Source organism: Mobula hypostoma, chromosome 2, assembly GCF_963921235.1.
Source record: "Mobula hypostoma chromosome 2, sMobHyp1.1, whole genome shotgun sequence".
NCBI lineage: Eukaryota > Metazoa > Chordata > Chondrichthyes > Myliobatiformes > Myliobatidae > Mobula > Mobula hypostoma.
The window spans coordinates 234,934,881-234,958,078 of NC_086098.1; the positions used below are offsets into that span (position 1 = coordinate 234,934,881).

General features: G+C 43.8%; 1 protein-coding gene across 4 annotated transcripts in view; it reads left to right on the forward strand.

Moving 5' to 3' along the window:
* The window catches only part of bnipl (BCL2 interacting protein like), a 78,516-nt gene that overhangs the window by 14,166 nt on the left and 41,152 nt on the right, over positions 1 to 23,198 (forward strand). The window contains exon 1 of one of the 4 annotated variants that reach the window (XM_063041636.1): positions 9,718 to 9,834. The exons of the other annotated variants lie outside the window; for them this stretch is intronic. The gene's annotated coding sequence lies outside the window, so the exon portion shown is untranslated. Of the gene's footprint in view, positions 1 to 9,717; positions 9,835 to 23,198 lie in introns of those variants that run through there. 4 annotated transcript variants of the gene reach the window in all.

The window sequence follows — 23,198 nt, forward strand, 5'->3', positions numbered from 1 at the left end:
ACAGCAATGTAAGCTAATTTTGCCAGTTACAAAAGGAGTATTGTCCAGATAGATGTCATTTGATGTGGATATTTTGTCAGATGTGCAAGAATGAACCTTGGCTGAAAGCTTCTGGTTAAATTTCCGGAGTGGTCCAATTTGCTTCAAAAACGGTTACAATCATATTCCAGTTTAAAAAAAAATACAATTTTCAGATACATTGCTTTGAAAAGAAATCACAACCCATCTCCATTTCTAGATTGAAGAATAAGTCTTGGCCAGGAGACAATTTCATAGCTGCTCTTTCTGGTGTGCTGTTAGATCAGGTGTAGGTGAAGTAAAGGATTTGACGGTTAAGGGAAGAGATAGGAAGGTGGATCTAAGGCTAACATTAGATGTGCCATGATTTGAATGAATGGCAGAGCCACCATTGGTCCATGTGTCCTTTCCCTGTAACTGTTCCTTACTTCATGTTCAAGCCTTCCTGATCTGATAGGATTTGATCCCGCAACTTTCTGACTTGGAAAGACCAGCTGTGGTTGAGACTCAGTGAGGGAAAGAAAAGGAATTGAGTGCCTGCTGAGAAGGAGGCCATAAAACAAGGTTACCTAGAAGATCAGACTGACAGAAGAAATGAGCCAAGGGCAATGTGGTGCCTTAAATCTGCTTTTCCAAAAACAATCTTCCAAGGAGATGTGAATCAACATCAGGGTCTTCTCACAGGCTGACGTTCCCATCCAGCAGTATTTGTGTTCAATTAGCCACAATGGAAAGAGCATGTTGGTAGCATGCTAAACTCCATACTCCCATATTTTCAAAAGGCTTTTGACAAGGTCCCACACAGGAGATTAGTGTGCAAACTTAAAGCACACGGTATGGGGGTAAGGTATTGGTGTGGGTGGAGAATTGGTTAGCAGACAGGAAGCAAATAGTGGGAATAAACGGGACCTTTTCAGAATGGCAGGCGGTGACTAGTGGGGTACCGCAAGGCTCAGTGCTGGGACCCCAGTTGTTTACAATATAAATTACTTGGATGAGGGAATTAAATGCAGCATCTCCAAGTTTGCGGATGACACGAAGCTGGGTGGCAGTGTTAGCTGTGAGGAGGATGCTAAGAGGATGCAGGGTGACTTGGATAGGTTGGGTGAGTGGGCAAATTCATGGCAGATGCAATTTAATGTGGATAAATGTGAAGTTATCCACTTTGGTGGCAAAAATAGGAAAACAGATTATTATCTGAATGGTGGCCGATTAGGAAAAGGGGAGGTGCAACGAGACCTGGGTGTCATTATACACCAGTCATTGAAAGTGGGCATGCAGGTACAGCAGGCGGTGAAAAAGGCGAATGATATGCTGGCATGTATAGTGAGAGGATTCGAGTACAGGAGCAGGGAGGTACTACTGCAGTTGTACAAGGCCTTGGTGAGACCACACCTGGAGTATTGTGTGCAGTTTTGGTCCCCTAATCTGAGGAAAGACATCCTCGCCATAGAGGGAGTAAAAAGAAGGTTCACCAGATTGATTCCTGGGATGGCAGGACTTTCATACGAAGAAAGACTGGATGAACTGGGCTTGTACTCGTTGGAATTTAGAAGATTGAGGGGGGATCTGATTGAAACGTATAAAATCCTAAAGGGATTGGACAGGCTAGATGCAGGAAGATTGTTCCCGATGTTGGGGAAGTCCAGAACGAGGGGCCACAGTTTGAGGATAGAGGGGAAGCCTTTTAGGACCGAGATGAGGAAAAACTTCTTCACACAGAGAGTGGTGAATCTGTGGAATTCTCTGCCACAGGAAACAGTTGAGGCCAGTTCACTGGCTATATTTAAGAGGGAGTTAGATATGGCCCTTGTGGCTACGGGGGTCAGGGGGTATGGAGGGAAGGCTGGGGCAGGGTTCTGAGTTGGATGATCAGCCATGATCATAATAAATGGCGGTGCAGGCTCGAAGGGCCGAATGGTCTACTCCTGCACCTATTTTCTATGTTTCTAAAACAGACACTCAGTTCTGAGGTCTGCCATGAGCAGAATTACCAGAGGAGGTACTGGAACCCTGCTTGAAATAATACAACATCACCATTGTCATTTGGAAATCTTTGGCCCACGACCACTGAAACTGAACAATGAACTGGAATGATGTTGAGATCCTGAAGGCCACGCATTGGGGCATATAAAGCCTTCCATAATCAGCAGGAGTGCCTCACCTGTCAAGCTATCCAGGCCATCTATCCTCACCAGCCACCCTGAAACCACAAACTTGGAGAGCGAGAAGTCATCCTCAATCTTAAGAAGAGATTATCTGATCTGAAGTGTGCGCTTGATTAAAATGTCTAAGTGGAAGCTGAATGAGTTTGCAACAAGGATGGTGAGCCAGTTTTGCCTTGGAAATTTATAATGCACAGGTTGATGGGTTTAATTTGAGAACTTGGATCCCTCTAGTCTTCAGATAGTTAAAGAACAGGGATATACCCTGTCTGGAGCTGAGTACAAAAGGAAGCCTTGTTTACAATTCTAAATGTTTGTTTTGTAGGGCAGATGTTCTCATTGTGCCTTTAGTGTGTTGTGACAGTCCCTCCTATATTCTTCCTACCCTATTCCTCTTCTGCTAGCTCATTGGTTTCCTCTGCATTATAAAGCTTAGTTTTGCTTTCTTTTGGCCTCTTTCAGTTCCTCATATTCATCCTTGTATATGATTTCTTTTTCTCAATCTGTGCATTCCCTTCTCCTCAATGCCACCTCTTTAACTCTGTCACTTTTGTTGTGTCCCTCCCCTTTTCCTCACCCCCTTATGTCACCGTCTGACACATAACTTTCTTCTGTCTTCCTTCTGGTACATTTTTATATTAATTTTATTTTTTATTTAGCGATACAGGCTCTTCCGGCCCAATGAGCCACATCACCCAGCAACTCCCCTGTTTAACCCTAGCCTAATGACAGGGCATTTCCAATGACCAGTTAACCCACCAACCGGTACGCCTTTGGACTGTGAGAGGAAACCTATGCATTCACGGGGACAACATACAAACTCCTTGCAGTCAGTGCCAGAATTGAGCTCCAAGCGCCGTAACGCCCCGACTTTAAAAGCATCGTGCTAACCACAATGCTGCCGTGACACCTGTGCGTAGCCCCTTTTTCACTGTGTGTGTAGCTCCTTGTCTTTATGGGCAATGGGGTGACCGTGCAGGACAGCTGTGTGCTGCAAGGGATGTATTCAAGCACGTTGGGAATTTGACTAAACACGGCTGCGTGTTGTTATAGGATACAAAGGTTTTCTCTTTTAACCAGCTACTTGTGGATGGTGAAGTCTTGACTAGGGTATTTCCATTTCACCTCATTAGCATCACAGTAATATCAGGCCGGCAATGTAACTACAGTATTCATTTGTATTGGTTTGTTCATGGGTCTGGATGTCACTGTAGTGGTGGCCTTTATTGTCCATCCCTGTATTCTGCATGGAGATCGATGACCAGTGGTGTTCTGCAGGGATCTGTTCTGGGACCCCTTCTCTTTGTGATTTTTATAAATGACGTGGATGAAGAAGTAAAGGGTGGGTTATTAAGTTTGCTGATGACACAAAGGTTGGAGGTGTTGTGGATAGTCTGGAGGGTTATCAGAGGTTACTGCTGCACAGGTTGACAGTGTTGTTGAGAAGGCATATGGTGTGTTGGCATTCATCGATTGTGGGATTGAGTTCAAGAGCCGTGAGGTAATGTTACAGCTGTACACGACCTTGGTCAGACCCCATTTGGAGTACTGTGTTCAGTTCTGGTCACCTCACTACAGGAAGGATGTGGATACTATAGAGAGAGTGCAGAGGAGATTTACCAAGGATGTTGACTGGATTGAAGGGCGTACCTTATGACAATAGGTTGAGTGAACTAAGCCTTTTCTCCTTGGAGCGATGGAGGATGAGAGGTGACCTGATAGAGGTGTGTAAGATGATGAGGGGCATTGATCCTGTGGCTAGCCAGGGGCTTTTTCCTAGAACTGAAATGGCTAACACGAGGGGGCATAGTTTTAAGGTGCTTGGAAATGGGTACCGAGGGGATGTCAAGGGTAAGTTTTTCACAGAGAGTGGTGGGTGCGTGGAATGCATTGCTGGTGACGGTGGAATCAGATACAATAGGGTCTTTTAAGAGCCTTTTAGGTAAGTATATGGAGCTTAGAAAAATAGAGGGCTTTGCACTAGGGAAATTGTAGACAGTTTCTATAGTAGGTTACATGGTTGGCACAACATTGTGGGCTGAAGGACTTGTAATGTGCTGTAGATTTCTATGTTCCATCCCTAACTGAATTGTCAACCACAGTGGAGGTGCTGGAGTCGCATATAGGCCAATCACCTAAGGATGGCAGATTTCCTTCCCTGGAACACCGTAGTGACCAGATTTGTCTTTATGAAAACTTTATCAGTTCCAAATGTATTTAATGTCTTGAAACATTCCTAAGTTGTTAATGTGGGATTTGTATATGTAAGTTTGCATTAAGCACTTCAAGTCAAGTCACTTTTTATTGTCATTTCAACCATAACTGCTGATACAGAACATAGTAAAAATGAGACTACGTTTTCCAGGACCATGGTGCTACATGAAACAATACAAAAACTACACTGAACTATGTAAGAAAAAACACAAAAACTACACTAGACTGCAGATCTATCCAGGACTGCATAAAGTGCACAGAACTGTGCGGGCATTACAATAAATAATAAACAAGACAATAGGCACAGTAGAGGGCAGTAGGCTGGTGTCAAGCCGGGCTCTGGGTATTGAGGAGTCTGATGACTTGGGGGAAGAAACTGTTACATAGTCTGGTCGTGAGAGCCCGAATGCTTTGGTGCCTTTTGCCAGATGGCAGGAGGGAGAAGAGTTTGTATGAGGGGTGTGTGGGGTCCTTCATAATGCTGTTTGCTTTGCGGATGCAGCGTGTGGTGTAAATGTCTGTGATGGCGGGAAGAGAGACCCCCGATGATCTTCTCAGCTGACCTCACTATCCACTACAGGGTCTTACAATCCGAGATGGTGCAATTTTCGAACCAGGCAGTGATGCAGCTGCTCAGGATGCTCTCAATACAACCTCTGTAGAATGTGATGAGGGTGGGAGGTGGACTTTTCTCAGCTTTCGCAGAAAGTAGAGGCGTTGCTGGGCTTTCTTTGGTATGGAGCTGGTGTTGAGGGACCAGGTGAGAGTCTCCGCCAGGTGAACACCAAGAAATTTGGTGCTCTTAACGAGGAGTTGTCGATGTTCAGTGGAGAGTGGTCGCTCCGTGTCCTCCTGAAGTCAACAACCATCTCTTTTGTTTTGTTCACATTCAGAGACTGGTTGTTGGCTCTGCACCAGTCCATTAACTGCTGCACCTCCTCCCTGTATGCTGACTCATCATTCTTGCTGATGAGACCCACCACGGTCGTGTCATCGGCGAACTTGATGATGTGGTTCAAGCTGTGTGTTGTAGCACGGTCGTGGGTCAGCAGAGTGAACAGACCTGGGTGCTCATCCACTTGATGGATGGGGGGGGAGAGGGCATTAGGGAAAATAAGCTGACTGCTTTTGTTTTTATGGAGCGTTCCCATGTGTCCTTATTTATAATACATTGTCCTGAATTTGAAACCATCACCTTGGAAGCTGTACATTTCCTCAATAATGCTCATCAATAACCAATAATGCAATCTTGCAAAATACCTCATAAAATGAGCCAATGTCTTAAATCTCGCTTCGTATTTTTGATCAGCATTACTATTTGTATTTGTATATTTTTACTGCAATAATACTCCTTTCAATATTTTATCCTTGCACAGCATCAATATAGTGTTCTATTACAATTTGTATGGATTGGTTTTATAGATGGATCCAATTCGACCATCATATTAAACGTGCTGATCCAAGTACTTCACCTTCCCCACCCCCCCGCCCCAATGATCTGTGCAACAGCTATGTAAATAGTAAATAGTTGTAGCAGTTGCACTTTCCAAGGTCAATAAAGGGCAATTTTCAACCCGCAAAAGGAGATATTAGAGTGTTTGACCATAAGCTCTGGCAGACGTACAGTTTAAAGGAGATGGGAGAATGGGGTAAAGCTTTGGGACAATTCCTCTGCTTAGATCCAGGAAACTGAAGGTACGGCAATGTGCTGAGGCAACGGAGATGAGGCTGTTTGAGGTTTTGAGGAATTTTTTTGAGACCTTGGAGGAATATTGGACCTATTGAATATAAAGTGTAGAGCTGGATGAAGATTGGGAGGAATATGTGACCAGAGGTACTTAGGGAGGGTTGAACTTAATTGAGACATTGTAATGGTGGAGTGGAACAACTAGAAGAGCCAGAAACCTGGGATTCTTCACCTTGATCGTTGCCTTTCTGGAGCCCCCTGTGACTGAGGGGTTGGTTAACTGGGCACGGTGAATTGTCCTTGGTAACTTGGTGAAATCTGAGGGGAGTAAGTGAGAATGTTGGGAATGCTGGGAGAAGGAGGACGAACGTGGGATTAGTGTAAATGGGTGGTCGATGGTAATCTTGGACTTGGCTGAGGAATCATCTTCTGTGCTGTATGTGTCTGTCACTGTACAATTGTCCAGTGGGACATCAGTATACATAAGTAAGCACAGGCGATGGTCGAGAAGCACTTGATTAAAATTAAACACAGGACAACAAAATCTAGAATCTTAATTGACTTGTGGTCAAGTGTTCTTGAAGCTGTACCTTGGTGTTTTGTGGTCATAGATTAACATTGATCGGAACTGGACTAACCATTCCTTGAGTAACACTGGTGGGAACACCAGCCCACCACCTCTTGAATCAATCTGCCTTATTAGCTAGTGAAAGTGTCAAATGGTAGTCTGCTATAGTCAGGTGATGAACATGTACCTGCTCCTTCCTGTACATTCACTGACTGGATAAAGGCTGATTTATACCTCTGCGTCAACTCAACACCGTAGGTACAGTGTCGCCGTGAACCCTACGTAGTGCCTACGCGGATCCCTATGCCGTAGCCTGACGCGCACCTCTCCCAAAATGTAACTACGCGTCGCGGCGACGCAGACCGCAACAGCTGTGATTGGTCCGCTTGGTAGCATCGCTTTTCCTCCTACGCTATAATAGCTTCCCATTGGCCGACTGAAGGGCAGGGAAGGAACTCTGGCTGCAATGCTTTCCATAAAGCTTTACAGACCTTCGAAATTATGGAGGACACTTTTCGCTTTTATGAAAAAAGAACCCTCGCTTTAAACTTGTTTACCCCGAGAAAGACTACCATGACCATGAAGCCTTGCGCGGGCAGGTGTGTGCGCGTGCACAACGTGCACCAATTGCAGAGCGACGCAGACACACCAATGCACAAGTATAAATGTTCACAACGCGCGTAGGCCATTTACGCAGGTTACAGCGTCGAGTTGACGCAGAAGTATTAATCAGCCTGAAAGGCATTCACACTCTCCCTTTCCAATTCTTATTCTTATTCTTATTTCTCATGACCCAGCAACTGTGACGCTGGGTATGTTTGCTTTACAATCCACCAGCTTAGAATCATAGAGCACTACAGCACAGAAACAGGCCCTTTGGCCCATCTAGTCCCTGCTTTAAAATCAAATAAACTTGCAGCTATAGAATGACAAACTTTGTCAGAAAAGGCCTTTTCAGTTTACTTTATCTGTACAGCCTTAAAAAAAATACATCACTGTAATTCATAAGACTGACAGTTAAATGATGTTTTAAAACATGATTTGTGTTTCTACCTGTACTATTTTGTGAGGCGCTGTCTGTGCATGCGTTGGGTGTGTGTGCACGGATGTCTGTGCACGTGTGTGTGTGCATGCATGACTGTGTTGGGTGTGGGTTTGGGGGGGGGTCAAAGTACTTCAATTCCTCTAGCCCTACCAACCACTTTCCATTTATTCCCACTGCTTCTCTCTGCACAAAGGAAGATGGGCCCCACCTAGTCACACTATCTTTCTAACTTTCCTGGCATCTTTGAAAATTATGACGAAGAAAGGAAGTAATTTGGCTCTTGTCTAATCAAGCCAAGGAACTGCATTGGGTCACAACACTTGTCTGCTCACATTCCAGTGTCTTCAAGTGGTCACCCAGGTAAATAATGTGATGAATGGTTCTGCCTTTTTCAGGGTGTGTACCACACTTTGGGTAAAATGAAATTTCTCAGCTCCTCTCTAAAACAGTTCTCAATTACTTTAAAACACTTTAAAAATTACTTTAAAAAGGCACAGAAAACATGCCTTTCCTTTTGCTCTGTTTAGGCCCAATGTAATGGTATGCATTTCAACTCCTCAAAGTTGCCTTTGAGTCCTCTTAATTACGTCAAACCTTTCCCAGAAAGTGGTGACCTTGCAAAGCATCTTTCACAACCTCTTGTAAGCCAGAAGGATATTTGGCACAGAAACAGTCACTCTAACAGCAAAAATAATACCCGGTCCTTTGTCTCTTCTGATTATGGATTCTCTTGCATAAGAGATTGAGTAGATAAAGATCAACTATCAGCATCCTTAAAAAAAAAAATTTTTTTTTGACCTCTTCTATTCAATCTCTTTTACCTTCTCCATTCCAAGGAGATAAATTGCATGTTCTCTAACCTTTCCGCAAAACAGAAGTTCCTGCTCGCTGTGTCAAGGCCAGGGTTGGGACCAGCCACGTCCCTTGTTGCATGAATGACAGCGCCCGATAGCAGTGGAATGTGTCAAGGGCAACAGCTGTAGGAGGGAATTGGCTGGAAAAACATAGATCAGTACAGCACAGGATCAGATCCTTCATCCGCAATGTTGGGCCAAAAGAAGTTGAGGAAGGGCAGCTAAAGCCATGCAAGTTTGTTCTGGCATTCAGTGAGATCACAAATGATCTGAATTCCCTCAAGAATGTTCTGAATTTTGTCTTGCAGAATTGCTACTGTTTTCTTACTGGGATTGACAATTGCAGCCTCGACGGCTTTTTGGGCTGTAGAGACTGTTGACATTTCCACCATGTTTTAAGTGAAGAAATGCTTCCAAACATCAGGGAGAGGGTGCAGAAGAGGTTTACCAGGGTGCTGCCTGGTTTCGAGGGCATGTGCTATCATGAGAGGCCGGATAAATTTGGGTTGTTTTCTTTGGAGTGCCAGAGCCTGAGAGGAGATCTGATAGAGGTTTATAAGATTATGAGAGGCATAGAAAGAGTGGACAGAGAGTATCTGTTTCCCAGGTTTGAAATGTTTAATACCAGAAGGCCGGTGTTGAAGGTGAGAGGGGTATGTGAGTGATAAGTTTATTTTACTCAGTGGTGGATGCCTGGAATATGCTGCCTGGTATGGTGGTAGAGGCAAACATATTAGAGGCTTTTAAGAGACATATCAGATAGGCATGTAGATGTAACGAAGATGGAGGGATATGGACACAGTGTATGTAGGAGGGATTAGTGTTTGAATGTTTTCGATTTGCTTTTTAACTGATTCGGCTCAACATTGTGGGCTGAATGGTCTGTTCTATGTTCTATCATCTGAAGTAACACACACAAAATACTGGAGGAACTCAGCAGGTCAGACAGCATCTATGGCAATTTCTTCGTTTCACCCCAACAAATTCCTGTCAGTGTCGATGTTAGTAAAGAGAGTTGCCACTTTTGGCCTTGTATTCTTCGTCATCAGTGGCAGATAAAGGAGAATTGCATGTTGAGTTGCCAGGTAACCTGAGGTTGATGGGTGTGACTGTGGAGTACACGCATACTTCCCAGGTGAACTGTGATGATGTAAACAGTCTACGGTCTATTCTGTAGAACGAGGCTGCCTTGGATTCATGAGCAGAAAGTTATCATTCTGTACATTTGGCCCTCTGATAAGCCCCCTGATCGGACAATAATAAGGTAATCGAAGCTCAGCCTGGTAAGTACGATATAGAATTACACAAGCTGTGTTTGGGTGTACGCCAACTTTCAGTTTTGACAGACCAGTTGTTATTTGGAGTAGTCTGTAATCTGGGCATCGGGTTACATTCCTTTTCGTAATGAAGTTCCAACATTTAAAACCTAATAGTTTTGTTGCCTTTTGTCTGGCACTTCCCTCCTTTATCTAACTTTTCCTCTCGCAAATCTGTTCCCTTCGCTCCCCGCTGCTGGAATATATTGCTCATGTTGTTGGGACAAGTCCAGTGTGTTTCCTTGTCGACATTCCCCAAGTTCCTGAGCTCCTCCTGCAAGAGCAAACCACTGAAGAGTAACGTGCAAAGACACGTTCTGCAGATAGTCAGAGACCTCCCTGTCTTCCACGGAGAATCCTACCCTGATGATGAATCATATCAGAAATAAAATCTTGTTTAAATCTCTTCCAGCCTGTGTATCTGGAGAGTGAGCTGTTTCTAGTTAACTGTTTAAGGGTATTTTGGAACTTTTATTTGGTGATGGTTCAGTGAGTAAAGCTCTTGCCTGTCTATAGGTTTAAATCCCACTCCAGACACTCGAGTGTGCAATCACTGTCCACACTATAGTATTAAGAGCTTTATAGTATTGTTTAAGATGCCTTACTAGTCCAACTGAACCCATCTTATGTTGAGTGTAAAAGATTTCACAACCACTTTTCAAACAAGAGAAATTCTTTTAGGCCTGATAGTATTCTCCCAATTAATAGCATTTTTTAAAAAAAGAAACAGATGACCTTGTCATCATTACCTTCAAGTTTGAGGCCACTGTGATACAGTGAAGATGACTTCACAAGTACTTCACTGACCTTGCTATCCTGAAGTTACATAAATGTAAGCCTCTCTTCATAGTGCTGAATATAAGATGGACATCTTGCTACAAACTTTTACTTTGCAATGTGCAATTTGTTTGTTTACATTGTCAAATGTAGGACTCTGGAATAGAGGTCAGTGTTGGACATTATTTAGAAAACCAGATTTTGGGATTAAGGGGGCTGCGAAAATTGAGGTGTGTGTACCAGTAACAATTTTTTAATATTGTTTTATGCTCAGATGGGATGAGCACTTAATACTGGCTGGTAATTTATCTGGAAGTTGCTGCTGAGGCCTGCAATTCCTTGCCCATCCTCATTTTGCCCTGGGGGGGGGGGCGGTAGCTGTTCTATTTTAGAGTGCAGTTAACAGTTAGTGCCATTGCTGTGGGTTTATAGTCACAGACAGTACAAACCCAGAACAAATATTTCCTTCTCTAAATGATGCAGGATTTTTATGATAGGTTGATGAACATCGTTGCTGAAACTTGCCTTTTCTTTCTATATTAATGTAATAATAACTTGCCTGCTGGTGGAATTTAAATTGGTTACCCACAGCTTACCCCATGTTCCACCCGTCAAGTAATTTGCTAATTGAAAAAAGGACACATGCTCACTGTTTTATGCAGAGTTACACCTGTTATGCAAAGCAGTCTATTTGGAGAGATGGTCCTTTGAGTTTATTGCAGTGTTTAGTCAGGATTTGGGAAATCTCATTGGTTATGCAAGCACCAGAATAATAAATTAAGATGACCTGTTGTACCTAAATAGTGAAAGGATAAATTTCAGTCAGGCTCTTTAATACCTTGTCTTGCTTATCTGATAATTGTAAGGTTTCAATCTCAGTTATCGGAGAGGTTACTCCTCCTCTCAGGATGATGAAGTGTGAGATTATCCCCCTTGTTGAAATGGAGAGGGATCTGGGGGGTGTCCCGGTAAGTGAAGCGGTAAATTACCATGCAGTTACAGCAAGTAATCATGCAAGTAGGATATTGATTTTATTACCAAAGGATGTGTTATGTTTTGTAACTCTAAAGCATTAAACTAAATGAAAGGAAAAGAAAGATAGGAGTCCAAAATAAGAGCATAAGACCAGAAGCCTTGGGAGAAGAATTAGGCCATTTGGCCCATCGAGTCCGCTCTGCCATTCAATCATGGCTGCTTCTTTTTTCCCCTCCTCAGCCCCATTCCCTGGCCTTCTCCCTGTAACCTTTAATTCTCTGTCCAATCAAGAACCTATCAATCTCTGCCTTAAATATACCCAATGACCTGGCCTCCACAGCTGCCTATGGTCACAAATTCACCTCACTCTGGCTAAAGAAAATTCTCTGCATCTCTGTTTCAAATGGACGCCCATCTATCCTGAGTCTGCATCCTCTTGTCCAAGACTCCCCACAATAGGAAACATCCTTTCCACATCTACTCTGGTTAGGGCTTTCAACATTCGAAAGGTTTCAATGAGGTCCTTTCTCATCCTTCTAAATTCCAACGGGTACAGACCCAGAGCTATCAAACCTTCCTCGTATGATAACCCTTTCATTCCCAGAATCATCCTTGTGAACCTCCTCTGAACTCTCCCCAATGCCAGCACATCTTAGATGAGGAGCCCAATACTCTTAAGTGAGGCCTTACCAGTGCCTTATAAGGCCTCACCATCATATCCCTGCTCTTGTATTCTAGACCTCTTGAAATGAACGCTAACGTTGCATTTGTCTTCCTCACCACAAACTCTACCAGCAAGTTAACCTTCAGGATGTTCTTTGCACAAGGACTCCCAAGACCCTTTGCATTTCAGATGCTTGGATTTTCTCCCCATTTAGAAAAACTCCACAGTTAGACTCCAATGTGAGTCCTAACTTTCTGCTTACTTTGAGTGAGGTGCACAGATGTAACCTGGTGACGTGATGACGTATGTCATTTATGTACTTTTACATATAAACCGCAATGAACAAGAATGCTGAATCAAACAATATATTTTATAATATTACTCAAATATTACTGAAATATTAAATACACAACACTCCTCTCTGCTTAGCTATAAACTCCAACTCAATATAGAATGTATCTCAACTATATACACAATATACTATAAAATACAACTACTGTACAGACATCCACAGTATAGTAAATTTTAAATTGTCCTATTCAGGCTTAAAGATTTAATTGCTGTGGAGCTTTTCTTACTCTTGTCAGATAATGTCTTTCCTGACAAGGAGGTGGGGGTGTCACTCTGCTTGGCAGTTGAGACTTGTGGCTGTGAAACAATCTCAGATCCTGGGGCCTCCTCCAGGGTGGTGGTAGGACATGATCCTTGGAAGTGGTTCTGACAGATCTGGACACTTTCCTTCTCCTTTTCAATTTCTTGTCTTCTTTTTCTCACCTTCCTTTTTCTTATAATTTATTGTGGGTATCTCTGAATTTGCTAATTTCTCGATAAATTAGGTCTCTTCCCTTTCCATGGCACTTATGTCATCCTCTTTTTCCTTTTCCTTCTTTCTAGGATGTGCATCTTGACCTTGGGAAGGTGCATTTAGTTCACTGGAGTATTCTCTTATTTATCCTTCTATCACTCCCTTTATGATCTGATCTCTCCTCTTGATTTCCTCTTCCACATCATCATCTGATGAATCCTTTGTTTCTGTATCTCCATTGACTGCTTTCTTTTTGGACTTCCACTTATCCAGCTGGGCTTTGGTCTTTGTATCTACTTTTACAAGCAGCTTTTTGACCGCCACCTTGAAGTTCATGCAATAACCTTAATACACACAAGGTAGATCCTGGATCTTTATACTCACAAAAGCTGAATGCTTGCAAGTTTCCTGAAGCTCCTTGAACTCTCTTCCAGCTTAAAACCAAGTAACTGCCTGATTAACATCTCAGAAGCTTTCTTGGATATGTTGCCTATGAAAAGGGTTATAGTCAGACCACTTCCACAATTCCTCTTGAGCAGCATGGTCCTTCCTTGGTCCAGTGTGTTTTCCAACCAGAGACACAGAGATTGACACCAGTTCCTGTTTGCCCTCTGGGGAACAGTTCATGGTGTACAGCATGGAGACAGTTGTGGCATCTTCCAGCACCTTTCTTCATTCACTTTCAGTTGACTCTGTTGCAGTGGATGTGACAAGCAAATGGTGGATGGATCTCCAATCAAGTTGTCGTTGGCTCTGCCAGTCATGTCCCCACAATGCTGACGCTCCTGTTTTATCACGTGCAAGCCCGATGTGGTGTGTTGCTTGTTGTATTTCACTGTTACAAGTGTCATTCCAACAGGAGTTTTCATTTCTCCAGTATAAGTTCTTAGTTGGCTTTCTGCAGGCTCCAATTTAGTATCTTTGAAATGCCTTTCAAGCTCATTCTGTGGAATGACTGAAACAACTGAGACAGTGTTTAATTCCATTGTATTTAAATTGCCCTTCACTTCTAGTGAAAGTCATATTTCTTGTCTGTTAGCTTTCACATTGTAAATCCTAAGGCCACGCAGTCCTGCGTCACTCTCTTCCTCTTCCCTGTGCAGTCTATTTATTTCTCGTCTGCCCAACATATTCTTTGTATGTGCCCTACTTTGTTGCATTTTCTGCTAGTCTTACCTCTGAACCTGCATTGATCTAGTGTGTGTGAGTCCCTGCCACAACATTAACACAATTTGTTTGGGCAGGCACGCTTCTGTTTAGATATGCCAATTTTGTTCATGCTCACTTCTATTCCTGACTGCAACTCAATTGCATCTCTGTCTGTGGTTTCCTTTGGAGCAGCAATCTCAACTGCTCTTTTAAATGTGAGTTGAGTTTCAGTTAGGAGCTGCTTTTGAATGCTTTCTTGTAAGATTCTACAAACTAAATGCTCTCTCAGTGCACTATTAGTCCATCATTGAACTGACAATGCTCAGACAACTTCTTCATTGTAGCCACATACACTGAACTGGATGCTTCTTCTTTTTGATTCAGCTCAGAAAACCTAAAGTGCTCTACAATCAACAATGGTTTTGGCTCTAAATGTTCCTGCATTACTCTCACGATATCAGCAAAGCTCATTTTGGCTGGTTTGGTTGAAGCAGTCAAATTTCTAAGCAAACTGATTACCTTCAAACCCAATACACTCAGCAAAGCTCGCACTTGCTTCTTATTGGCTATATCATCTGCTTCAAATTACTGCTCAATTACCTCAGTATACACGAGCCAGTTATCTGTTTTGTAATCAAATGCATCAGTACTTCCAATGTAGCCAGCCACTAATGCTCTCCTGCCTTCCCCTCTATATCCCTTCATGCCCTGACCAATCAAGAATCTATCAACCTCTGCCTTAAATATACATAAAAACTTTGCCTTCACAGCTGCCTGTAGCAACGAATTCCACAGATTCACCACTCTCTGGCTAATGAAATTCCTCCTCGGCTCTGTTCTAAAGGGATGCCCCTCTATTTCAAGGCTGTGTCCTCTGCTGTATTGTAGGAAAGGCAGATGAGCTCAGGCCGTGGATCAACGTGTGGAATTATATTGTAGACTTGGTTGCAGGAGGGGCAGGACTGGCAGCTCAATATTCTGGATTCAGTGGTCTTAAATGTGACAGAGCAGGCAGGAGTAAAGGGGGAGGGTGGTGTTACTAGTCAGGGAAAATGTCGTACCAGTGCTTAGTCAGGACAGACTGGAGAAATCGTCTAGTGAGGCGTTATGGGTGGAACTGAGAAACGAGAAAGATATATAACCATGTTAATGGGGCTCTATTACAGACTACCCACAGTCTGTGGGGTTTTGAGGACCAAATTTACAGAGAGATCTCAGATTGTTGCAACAAACACAAAGTTGTTATAGTAGGTGATTTCCACATACTGATTGGGACTTCCATACTGTAAAAGGGCTAGATGGGATAGTGTTTGTCAAATGTGTTCAGAAAAGTTTCCTTCATCAATACCCAGAAGTCCCAGTAAGAGAGTGTGTGATACGCGATCTGCTGTTAGACAATGAGACAGGGCAGGTGACAGAAGTTTGTGTGGGGCAACGCTTTGCATCTAGTGATCACAATGCCATTAGTGTCACAGTAAATATGGAAATATCTAGGACTGGTGTATGGGTTGAGATTCTAAAGTGGAGAAAGGACAATTTTGACGGTATCAGAAAGGATCTGGTAAGTGTGGATTGGGACAGGCTGTTTTCTGGCAAAAGTATACTTGGTAAGTGGGAGGTCTTCAAAAATGAAATTTTGAGGGTACAAAGCTTGAATGTGTCCATCAAAAGAAAAGTTTAGGGAACTTTGGTTTTCAAGAGATATTGAGGCCCAACTAAGAAAAAAAGATGTATAGGCAGGTAGGAACAAATGAGGTACTTTTGCAGTATACAAAATGCAAGAGAACACTTTTGCTGGTGGGGGGGGGAATTGTTGCTTGCTGCCGCTTATGTGTGGGAGGGGGGAGCTTGGGGGGGGACTTTGGTGTTCTCGCATTTAACTGTTCCTTCTTTGGGGCACTTCTCTGTCTTCATGGATGTTTGCGAAAAAAAAGCATTTCAGGATGTATATTGTATACATTTTTCTGACATCAAATTTGACCTTTGAACCTTTGAAGAAATAAATCTGAAGGGTTAAAAGAAGGCATGAGTTTGCCCTAGCAAACAAGGTGAAGGAGAATCATAAGGAATTCTACAGATATTAAGAGCAAAGGGATTGCAAGGGATAAAATTCTTCCTCTGGAAGATCAGAATGATAATCTATGCATGGAGCCAAAAGATAGAGGTGAGATCTTAAACCGATGTTTTGCATCTATATTTACTTGGGAGACAGACACAGTGTATGGAAGTGAGGCAAAGCTGCAGCGAGATCATGGACTGTATACAAATTACAGTGGAGGAGATGTTTGCTGTCTTGAGACAAATTACGGTGGATAAATCCACAGGGCCTGACAGGATGTTCCGTCTGACACTGTGAGAGGCTAGTGTCGAACTGTAGAGACGCCTGCAGAGATATTTAAAACATCCTTAGTGACAGGTGAGGTACCGGAGGATTGGAGAATAGCTAATGGTTTTCCGCTGTTTAAGAAATGCTCTTAAAATAAATCAGAAAATTATTGGCTGGTGAGCCTGTCGTCAGCAATGGGAACGTTATTGAAAGGTATTCCAAGATAGACATGGACTGCTTAGGGATAGTCAACATGGCTTTGTATGTGGTAGGTTGTGTCTAACCAAGCTTAGAGTTTTTTTGAGTAAATTACCAGGAAAGCTGATGAAGGCAAGCCAGTAGATGTTGCCTACATGGACTTTAGCAAGGTATTTGACAACGTCCCACATGGGAGGTTGGTCAAGAAGCTCGAGTCACTTGGCATTCAAGATGATATAATAAAATGGATTAGACATTTGGCTTTGTGGGAGAAGCCAGGGAGTGGTAGTAAATGGTTGCCTCTCTGACCGGAGGCCTGTGATTAGTGGAGGGATCTGGACTTGTGCTGCAGGGATCGGTGCTGGGGCTATTGTTGTTTGTCATCTGTAGCAATGCTCTGGGTGATAATGTGGTTAAGTGGATCAGCAAATTTGAGGGTGTAGTGGACACCAAGGAAGACTGTCAGAGCTTGCAGAGGGAAACAATGTGCTGAAAAATGGGCTGTAAGGAAAGCTTTTGGCACATTGGCCTTTATAAATCAAAGTATTGAGTACAAAAAATGGAATGTTATGAAGTTGTATAAGATGGGGAGGCTTAATTAGGATTATTATGTGCAGTTTTGGTCATCTACCTACAAGAAAGATTAAATTTTCTCTGTACTCTTTCAGCCTTATTTACGAGGTGTTTCTGGGACTTGAGGACTTGGGTCATAAGGGAAGATTGAATAGGTTAGGACTCTATTTCTTGGAACTTAGAAGATTGAGGGGAGATTTGACAGATTGTATACAAAATTAAGAGGGGTATAGATTGGGTAAATGCAAGCAGGATTTTCCCACTGAGGTTGGATGGGACTACAACTAGAGGTCATGGGTTAAGGGTGAAAGGAGAAAGGTTTTCAGGGGAACATGAGAGAAAATTTCTTCACTCAGGGTTGTGAGAGTGGAATGAGCTGCCAGTGCCAGTGATGCATGCAGGCTTCATTTCAACATTTAAGAGAAGTTTGATAAGTACATGGATGGTAGGGGTATGGAGGGCTGTGGTGTGGGTGCAGGTTGATGGGAGTAGACAGTTTAAATAGTTTTGCATGGAGGGAATTCTGCAACAACAGTATGGTGTAAATGAGCTTACATCTGCAAAGCAGTGAACTGTTTGGATTTCTTTCATTAAGTTAAAGATATACTTTTGTTGAAGGCAGTTCAGAGAAGGCAAACTAGCATGATTCCTGGACTAAAGGACCTTTCCACACAAGTCAGCCATGGAATTTAGGAGAATGAGAGGTGTTTTTGTTGAAACATAAAAGATTCTGGCATTGATATTGAGGGAGATACTGAGAGGATGTTTCTGCTTGTGAGAACATCTAGAACCAGAAGCATAGTTTCAAAGCAAGAAGATGCTGGTCAGGATGGAATACTACTGCTGTCAGATGTGGGAATTCAAGGAGTTGGATGTATTCAGGATCATTGGGGAGGCTAAAGATATTATAGACAAGACTTTTGAAGAGGTGGTCATACTCCCAGCACAGGCTTCGAACAGCAGATGGGTGGCCATCAGGAGAGGTAAGGGAATTTGTCCGCTAGAGAAAGCAAGATCTCCCAGTGACCACACATTTTAATTCCACGTCCCATTCTCATTCTGATATGTCTATCCATGGCCTCCTCTACTGTCAAGATGAAGCCACACTCAGGATGGAGGAACAACACCTTATATTCTGACTGGGTAGCCTCCAACCTGATGGCATGAACATTGACTTCTCAAACTTCCACTAATGCCCCACCTCCCCCTCGTACCCCATCCATTATTTATTCATATACACGCATTTTTTTTCTCTCTTTCCTTTTTCTCCCTCTGTCCCTCTCACTATACCCCTTGCCCATCCTCTGGGTCCCCCCCCCCACCCCGTCTTTCTCCCTTGGCCTCCTGTCCCATGATCCTCTCATATCCCTTTTGCCAATCAACTGTCCAGCTCTTGGCTCCATCCTTCCCCCTCCTGTCTTCTCCTATCATTTCAGATCTCCCCCTCCCCCTCCCACTTTCAAATCTCTTACTAGCTCTTCTTTCAGTTAGTCCTGACGAAGGGTCTTGGCCCGTAACGTCGACTGTACCTCTTCCTAGAGATGCTGCCTGGCCTGCTGCATTCACCAGCAACTTTGATGTGTGTTGGTTGAAGGGAGTTAAGAAGTCAGTGCAGGGTTCCCCCATAACCATTCCCCTCAGCAACAAGTATATCTCTTTGGATACTGCTGCGGGTGTTGACCCATCAGATCATGGCAGCAGCAGCCAGGCTGCTGGCTCTGAGGCTCAACAGGGAAGACGGGCAGTGTGGTAGTTATAGGGGACTCGATAGTTATGGGGTCAGAAAGGAGATTCTCTGGCCACAAAAGAGACACCAGGATGGTGTGTTAACTCCCAGGTGTTAGGGTCCATGGAGTAGCTGTGGAATATTCTTGGGTTGGGGTGGGGGAGGAGATAGCTGGAGGTCGTGGTGCATATTGGCACTAATCACAGAGGCAGGAAAGGAGAAGGGGTCTTATGCAGTGAGTATATAAAATTAGGAAAGAAGCTGAAGAGAAGGACCTCCAAGGTTGTAATCACTGGATCACTCCCTGTGCCACAGGCTACGGCTGGTAGAAATGGGGCGATAGCATGGATGAATGAGCAGCTGAGCAGATGGTGCAGGGAGCAGTGTTTCAAGTTCTTGGGCAATTGGAACCTTTTCTGGGGAAAGGCTGACCTGTACAAGGGGGACAGTTTGCACCTGCACTGCAAGGGAACCAATATCCTGGCCAGGAGGTTTGCTGATACTGCTTGGGAGAATTTATGCTAGCTCTGCAGGGGGCTGGGAACTGAGGTCAGTAAGGGAAGGATCGGATCAGAAGGTAGAAGTCAGGAAAAGTATTGAAGGACAAAATCAAGATAACAAGTGTGCTGGGTCGGATAGTTTGAAGTGTGCATATTGTAAAGCAACGAGTATTATGGGTAAGGGTGATGAACTTGGAGAATGGATCAGTACATGGAACTACAATGTTGGGAATCAGGAAAGCCAGGAGGGGCCATGAAAAGTCATTGACAAGTAGGATTAAGCTGAATCCCAAGGAATTCTATACATACATCAGGAGCAAGAGGATAACTAGGGAGAGGGTAGGACCACTCACGGATACAGGGGTAACATTTGCTTGGATGTGAGTGAGGTACTTGCTGATCTTGCCTTTACTTCCTGAGAAAACTAAAGAAATTTGGCCTGTCCCCTAAAACCCTCACTAATTTTTATAGATGCACCGTAGAAAGCATCTTCTAGGTTGCATCACAACCTGGTATGGAAGTTGTCCTGTCCAAGACCGAAAAGCTGCAGAAGATCGTGAACACGGCGCAGCACATCGCACAAACCAATCTTCCGTCCGTGGACTCACTTTACACCGCACGCTGTCGGAGCAGTGCTGCCAGGATAATCAAGGACAAGGCCCACCCAGCCAACACACTTTTCGTCCCTCTTCCCTCCGGGAGAAGGTTCAGGAGCTTGAAGACTCGTAGGACCAGATTTGGGAACAGCTTCTTTCCAACTGTGTTAAGACTGCTGAACGGATCCAGACCCAGATCTGGGCTGTACCCTCCAAATATCCAGACCTGCCTCTCGGTTTTTTTGCACTACCTTACTTTCTATTTTCCTATTTTCTATTTATGATTTAAAATTTAAATTTTTAATATTTACTATTTTAAACTATTTTAAATATCTTTAATATTTAATATTTGTAATCCAGGGAGTGTGAAGCGCAAAATCAAATATCGCTGTGATGATTGTACGTTCTAGTACCAATTGTTTGGCGACAATAAAGTATAAAATGAGTAATTTGCTTTAGTATTTACCAAACGAAATAATGTAAAGGGCCAGGAGATCAGTGCTGAGTGTATAAGTAAGTTAGGACATTTGGAGGTCAAGGTTGGGCCTCCTAATGAGCTTTGAGCTGGGCAAGTCCCCAGGGCCTGATGGGATTTACCCCAGGTTACTGAGGGAGGGAAGAGATGAGATTGCTGGTCCCTTGACCAGTATCTTTGCGTCATCTCCAGCCACAGGCGAGGTTCCAAAGGACTGGTGAGTGACTAATGTTGTACCACTATTTGAGAAGGGAACAAGGGAAAATCCTGGGAACTATAGACCGGTAAGTCTCATGTCAGTTGCAGGGGAATTCTTAAGGATAGGATATATGAGCTTTGGGAAACCCATGGGCTAATTGGAGAGAACCAGCATGGCTTTGTGTGTGGCAGGTCGTGCCTTACCAACTCAGTTGAGTTTTTTGACAAGGTGATGAGAGAGGTTGACGACAGTGAATATTGTCTACATGAATTTTAGTAAGGCATTTGACAAAATCCCTCTCGGGAGGCTAATCCAGACAATTAAGATGCATGGGGTCCGTGGTGAATTGGCTGTTTGAATTAAGAACTGGCTTGCACATAGAAGACAGGGTAGCGATTGAAGAGAGTTATTCGAGCCAGAGGTCTGTAATTAGTGGTGTTCCACAGGGATCTGTGCTGGGACCTCTGCTGTTAGTGATATATACTGTAAATGACCTATATGAAAATGTAGATGGGTGGGTTAGTAAACTTGTGGATGATACCAAGAGTGGTGAAGTTGTGGATAGTGTAGAAGACTGGCAAATGATATAGATCAGCTGTAGATATGGGCAGAGAAATGGCAGATGGAGTTTAACCCAGATACATGTGAGGTGTTGCACCTCAGTAGGGCAAATGCAAGGAGACAGTACATTGTTAAGGGCAAGATCCTTAACAGTGTTGCTGAGCAGAGACATCTTGGGATTCAAGTTCATAGCTCCTTGAAAGTGGCTACACAGGTTGATAAGGTGATTAAGAAGGCTTATGGAATGTTGCCTATATATTGGCGAGACCCGACGCAGACTGGGAGATCGTTTCGCTGAACACCTACGCTCTGTCCGCCAGAGAAAGCAGGATCTCCCAGTGGCCACACATTTTAATTCCACATCCCATTCCCATTCTGATATGTATCCATGGCCTCCTCTACTGTCAAGATGAAGCCACACTCAGGTTGGAGGAACAACACCTTGTATTCCATCTGGGTAGCCTCCAACCTTATGGACATTGACTTCTCAAACTTCCGCTAATGCCCCACCTCCCCCTTGTACCCTATCCATTATTTATTTATATACACACATTCTTTCTCTTTCTCTCCTTTTTCTCCCTCTGTCCCTCTGACTATACCCCTTGCCCATCCTCTGGATTTTAACCCCCCTCCCCCTTTTCCTTCTCCCTGGGCCTTCTGTCCCATGATCCTCTCATATCCCTTTTGCCAATCACCTGTCCAGCTCTTGGCTCCATCCTTCCCCCTCCTGTCTTCTCCTATCATTTTGGATCTCCCCCTCCCCCTCCCACTTTCAAATCTCTTACTGGCTCTTCCTTCAGTTAGTCCTGATGAAGGGTCTCGGCCCGAAACGTCGACTGTACCTCTTCCTAGAGATGCTGCCTGGCCTGCTGCGTTCACCAGCAACTTTGATGTGTGAGGCTTATGGAATGCTTGCTTTTATTAGTTGAGGCATTGAGTTCAAATGTCAGGAGGTTATGTTGCAACTTTATAAAACTCTGGTTAGGCCACATCTGGAGTATTGTATACAGTTCTGGTCACTCCACTACAGGAAGGATGTTGAGGCTTAGGAGAGGGTGCAGAAGAGGTTTACCAGGATGCTGCCTGGTTTGGAGGGCACATGCTATCACAAGAGGCTAAACTTGAGTTGTTTTTTCTGGAGCACCAAAGGTGAGGGGAGAACTGATCGAGGTTTACAAGATTACCAGAGGCATAGATAGAGTAGACAGGCAGCATGTTTCCCAGGGTGAAAATGTCTTCATACCCGAGGACATGCATTGAAGGTGAGAGGTGGTGGGTTCAAGGGGGATATGAGGGGTAAGTTTTTGCCTTGGAGAGTGGTGGATGCCTGGAACGCACTGCCTGGTATGGTGGTAGAGGCAAACACATTAGCAGCTTTTATGCTGAAGGGTTTCGGCCTGAACCGCCGACTGTTCTCTCTTCCGTAGATGCTGCCAGGCCTGCCGAGCTCCTCCAGCATTTAGTGTGTTACTTGGATTTCCAGCATCTGCAGATTTTCCTTTATTTGTGAGAGGCTTTTATTAGATGTTTGGATAGGCACGTGGACGTAAAAAAGATGGAGGGATGTGGATATTGTGTAGGTAGGAGGGATTAGTGTTTGGGTGTATTTATGTGCTTTTTTGCTGGATGGTACAACACTGTGGGCCGAGTGGTGTGATCTTGGCCTGTTCTGTTCTATGTTCCATAAGGAGAACTTCCTTTCCTGAGGATCGTAAATGTGGTATCTCTATCCCAGAAAGCTGTGGTGGCTGAATTCACGGCTGAGATGGACACATGTTTTTTTGTTCTGTTTGTGAAGGGAGATTTG